Here is a 5,000-nt window from a genome sequence, read left to right on the forward strand (position 1 = left end):
CCGCTGCGCAGCTTCGGATTAGGCGGACGGCGCGAGCCTCTCTCTCGCTCTCTCTCGCCTTCGTGCCTTCCTTCCCTCTCTCTGGGCTTTCTCTTCTCTCGGGGCCCGCGCCCCACTCGAGAGAGACTCGGCCTCGCGCTCGAAAGTCGACGCGCGCGACGCGCGGGACGGCACTCGGCCGGGGCTGACCCGCCCCCAAAGCCGGCCCGCCCGCCGACCGGCCGCTCAGGGAGCGAGCGACCGGCCGCCGGCGAGGCTGGGCCGAGCGGGGCCGCTCAGGGAGCGAGCCCCGTCCGGCGCGGCCCCCCGCCGGGCCACGCGGTAAGCTCCGGACGTGCTAGAGGAGACAGCGACCCGTCGAGGCGGGCGCGGCCCGGACACCGAGGCCCCTTGCAGCCGGGGCGGCTCGCTCTGCAGCAGGCGGCGGAACGGCAAAGGAGCGGCGTGCGGTGCACGCTCGCGGATCGGGCTCTTTCCCCCGTCCGCACCCCATCGGTTCTCGTCCTTTCGCCCTCTCTCTCTCTCGGCTCTCTCTCGGCTCAGCTCCAGCCGCACCGCCGCCCGGCGCTGCTCGCGACCGGCACCCACGGGGCGCTTTTCCCGGACCGGGGCCGGCACCGACACCTCTCGTGGTTTTTAAGGACACCTGAAGGCTCGCGGGGCCACGCGGCTGTCACACAGCTGGGGACGGTAAAGACGCCCTTCCCCGGCAGCGGGAGGGGCGACACCTCGCCTGCGACGGGAAGCGAACTGGAAAGGAGACCGCCCTGCCCGATCACCGGACCCCCGCCGTGGCTTCCCCATGACAGAGAAGCCCCGGCAGAGAGCCGGCCCGCCGGGGGCCCTCTCCCACGCGACCCGAAAAGCCTCATCGATCAGGCGCGGCTGACGAAGGAGACGCGCAAACCGTGACCAGGGCCCCGTCCCCGAGAGGCTCTCTCGGTCTGCCCTTCTCTCTCTCTTCCTCCTCCTGCGGCTTGGCGCCGCCGAGCCTCCCGGGACTGAACGTGCCTGAGGCCGCCGACGCCGGCGGGCCGGTCACGGCACAACAGGAGCACGGGGGGGTGCCGCCACCCGACAACGGTTCCCTTAGCGGGGCAACAGCAGGACGGGACCGCCCGGGCTGGGGGACTCGGCCCCTTCGCCCGGGGAAGCCATCCCAGCGTGCGAGAAAAGTGCCACCGACCGTGCCCACGGGGCCACCGGCTTTCACCCGCCACGCGGCAGTCGGCTTCCCCTCCGGCAAAAAAAAAAAAAAAAAAAAAAAAGCCGGGCGGGGACGGCACGATAAAAAGGCACATGGCGCGCGCGTTCGGCAACGGACCCGTGCTAACCACAGGGGCCGCGGGCCCGGGCCGAGGGGCGACCCACCGGCATCTCGCCCCTCTCTCTCTCGCTCTCTCTCTCTCTGCACACCTTGGCTTGCGTGGCCCGCGCACCTTTGTCGCGCGGCTTCTCGGGTGCCGCGGCTTAAGGCCGCCGGAAAGGGGGGGGGGGGGGGGGGGGGACCGTCAACGACGGCCGGCCGGGCAGCCCCCACTCCGCCCGCACGCCGGCTCGCTAACAAAAAAAAAAAGGCAACGTGAACGGACCCCCGGTGGAAACCCAGCCTGCCCTGGCGGAAGCGGCTCAGCCGCACCACCCGCAAAGCGAGGTAGGACGAGGCGCCGCCGCCTCGCCCTCGACATGCCGGGGGGCTCTCTGTCGGGCTCCGGGTCCGTGCTAGGGCAAGGCCGGCCACCGCGGCCGGCCTCTGCCCCTGGAAAAATCCGCCCGCTACGCGGGTCCCCGGCTTAAGGCCGAGGAAGGGGGACAACGCCGAAACAAAAAAAAAACAAAAAAAAAAAAAAACCCACAGGCCGGGGACGGCGGTGGCGCCACCCCGGCTCATCGGGCGACTGCCGTCGCCGAGCCCCTCAAGCGACGCAGCAGGCCGAGGCCAGGCCGCGCGTCCCACTGCGCGTCCCCCGCCGCCCTTCCGACACGGACACGCTGGCAAACAGGTCGGGAGCGGGGGACGGGACGCCGCCACCTCGGCCGAGCGGGCCATCCTCGGGGCTCTCGGAGCAAGGGCCAGGAAAAACCCCAGCCGCGTCCACCCTCCGACTGCCGGGGGGGGAAATAAAACAAAATAGAAAAAAATTAAAAGGCGCCCGCCGAGCGGGGCCCCGGCTTAAGGCCGAGCCACACACAAGGGACGAGGCGCCGCCGCCTCGCCCGCCACCGGGCCGGGCCGGAGCGGGACACGCTCACGGCTTTTCTCCACCTCACCTCGGCCAGCGAGGGGCTCTCACACGGCTTTTCGACTCTCTCTCTCGGCTCCGCGGGGACCGGCCCCTTTCCCCCGGCTCGCCCTCGGTCTCTCTCTCTCGGCTCCGCGGGGACCGGCCCCTTTCCCCCGGCTCGCCCTCGGTCTCTTCTCTCTCGGCTCCGCGGGGACCGGCCCCTTTCCCCCGGCTCGCCCTCGGTCTCTTCTCTCTCGGCTCCGCGGGGACCGGCCCCTTTCCCCCGGCTCGCCCTCGGTCTCTTCTCTCTCGGCTCCGCGGGGACCGGCCCCTTTCGGGCTCCACACACGTCTCTCTCGCGCCCCACGATCGGTCGCACCACATCTCTCTCCCTCGGGGCCCTCCACACTGCGCCAAACCTCGCTGGGGCAACCACGGACGGAACCGGGAACAAAGCCACGCGACTCGTTCCTCGGTTAGGCGGCGTGCTCTCCAACCCTGGCGCCACCGGCACGCGCGGCCAATCCAGCCCACCGCCATCGGACACAGGCGCGGAGAACCCTGCCTGCGGGGACGCGGCCCGTCACCTCGCTCCCATAGTACGGACAGATAAGTCCAAGGCCGCCGGCGCCTCCAAGAGGACCGATGAAAATCGACCGGGAAGGAGCGCCGCCGCAGGCCGCCTCCTAGCATGACGTAGCGGGAGGCGGCCGAAAACAGCGACCCCTTGGTGAACTTCCGGAGCCGGCTGAGACAACAGGTCTACCCGGCGCCGGCCGAAATGTGACCAAGTCCCTTCGGAACGAGGTAGACCTGTTGTCATCCGTCAGCGCCCGCCGCCCGGGGACCGCGCCGAGCCTGGGCGGGCGCGGAGCCGGGGTAGACCTGGTGTCTCCCGGGGAGCCGGGGTAGACCTGGCGTCCTCTCCGGCGCCGGGATAGACCTGGTGTCCGTTCCCGAAGCCGGGGTAGACCTGGTGTCCCCTCCCGAAGCCGGGGGTAGACCTGTTGGCTCCCTTCCCGAAGACGGGGTAGACCTGGTGTCCCCTCCCGAAGCCGGGGTAGACCTGTTGTCCCCTCCCGAAGCCGGGGTAGTACCTGGTGGCCCCTCCCGAAGCCGGGGGTAGACCTGTTGGCTCCCTTCCCGAAGACGGGGTAGACCTGGTGTCCCCTCCCGAAGCCGGGGTAGACCTGTTGGCTGCCCTCCCGGAACCGGGGTAGACCTGGTGTCCCCTCCCGGAGCCGGGGTAGACCTGTTGGCTCCCCGAAGCCGGGGTAGACCTGTTGGCTGCCCTCCCGAAGCCGGGGGTAGACCTGGTGTCCTTGCAGAGCTAGGGTAGACCTGTTGTTCTCCGCTCGCCGCCCGGGGTTCGGGCGCCTCGCTGACCCCGCCAAGCCTGCACAGCCGGGGGCAGCTCACGGCCTCGTAACGCCCCGGAGCCGGACGGCTCTATCAGCCCTGTCCCACTCAATGAAGCCCCCTTCCCCGCCCCCCCCCCCCCCCCCCCCCCATTTCTAAGACCAATTCATATTTTCGAGGTTTTGGGGTTTTTGGAGGCTTTTTTTTTTTTTGGTGGGCGTTGTGGGGGTGGTTTTTGGTTTTGGGTTTTGTTGGTTGTTTTTGTTTTTGCTTTTGTTTTTTTTTTTTTTTTTTTTGTTTTTTTTTTTTTTTTTTTTTGGTTGGGTTTGGTTTTGTTTGGTTTTGTTTGGTTTTGTTTGGTTGGGGCTTTTTCTCTTTTGGATTTTTTTCTTGGGGGGGGGTTTTGTGTGTGGGGGGTTTTCTGGTTGGTATTGTTGTTGTTGTTTTTCCTTTGCTTTGCCTTGCCTTGCTTTGCTTTGCTTTGCTTTGCTTTTGTTTGATGCTAGATCTCGGGGCTTTTTGGGGGGGGAGTGGGCGTGGGGCTTGTGGCTTGTGGTTCGGTTGGTGGGCTGGTGGGGGCTTTTTTTGGTGTTTCTTTGGGGGGCTTTTATTGTTGGGTTTGGTTTTGGTTCCCCCCCCCGGGGTTGGTTTGGTGGGGTTTTGTTTGTTTTGTTTTTTTCCGTCTGTTTGTTTTTTTCTTTTGTCGTTTGTTTGGTTTGGTTTTGGCTTTTCTTGGGTTTCTGCCCGCCCCCCCCCACGCCGCGACTCGGCTCGACCCGCCCCGCCCCGCCCACGGGGAGAGGAGGCGGCGGCGGCGGCGGCGGCGGCGGGGCAGCCGCCGCCGGCACACGGGCGGCCGCTTTCGGACGGGTTCTTTCACGGTCCGCAGAGGTCTTCAGCACTCGGCGTGGCTCTGGGGGGCCGCGGGGGCTCGGTGGCGAGGCGCCCGTGGCCGGCACCACGAAGCCGCCGGCCCTTGTCCGCACAGAGAGCGACAGACAGACACGGGGACACACACCCGCTCCACGCACTCACATCCCGATGCCGCTCTCTCAGAGCACCACACCGCCCCCCCCCGCCCATAGGCACGCGCCCTCTCGCGTGCCCTCTCTCCCCGTCCCCGTCCCCGTCCCCGTCCCCGTCCCCGCGCCTGCCCTGGTCCCTGCCCTGGTCCCTGCCCTGCCTGTCGCGGCCGCCCCCCCGGCCAGCCACGACGGTTGGGGGGCCGCCCCGCCCTGCCCCCCTCAGACTCCCTGCTGCCGCCTGCAGACTTTCCTCGCCTCCGCCCAATGACGGTTGGGGCCGCCCCGCCCTCACCCCCCCTCCCCCCCAGACTCCCTGCTGCCGCCTGCAGACTTTCCCGGCCTCCGCCCAATGACGGTTGGGGCCGCCCCGCCCTCCCCCCCTCAGACGCCC

Source organism: Passer domesticus, chromosome 26 (genome assembly GCF_036417665.1).
Source record: "Passer domesticus isolate bPasDom1 chromosome 26, bPasDom1.hap1, whole genome shotgun sequence".
NCBI lineage: Eukaryota > Metazoa > Chordata > Aves > Passeriformes > Passeridae > Passer > Passer domesticus.